Raw genomic sequence first — 274 nt, forward strand, 5'->3', positions numbered from 1 at the left:
GCGGCGAAGGCTGCGCCGCATTCCCGCAGGAGGGCGTGGAGGACGGTGGAATAAAGCTTGTAGGACGAGAGAGAGGGGTAACGTGCGTCTGCACCAGGATGGCCGAGTGGTTAAGGCGTTGGACTTAAGATCCAATGGACGTATGTCCGCGTGGGTTCGAACCCCACTCCTGGTACATGTGTTTTCTCTTTCCTTTAAATACTTTATGATTATATATTTTTTAAAAATATAAATTTCACCAAGCACAACACTTCCCGGAATTCCAGTTCTGGAT

General features: G+C 48.5%; 1 non-coding gene across 1 annotated transcript; it reads left to right on the forward strand.

Annotated features, from left to right (window-relative positions):
* The first annotated feature begins 92 nt into the window (after positions 1-92).
* TRNAL-UAA lies at positions 93-175 on the forward strand. Its single transcript has one exon. It is a non-coding gene; the product is annotated as a tRNA-Leu (tRNA).
* Positions 176-274: the final 99 nt, after the last annotated feature.

Source organism: Myotis brandtii, unplaced genomic scaffold (genome assembly GCF_000412655.1).
Source record: "Myotis brandtii unplaced genomic scaffold, ASM41265v1 scaffold123, whole genome shotgun sequence".
NCBI classification, from domain to species: domain Eukaryota; kingdom Metazoa; phylum Chordata; class Mammalia; order Chiroptera; family Vespertilionidae; genus Myotis; species Myotis brandtii.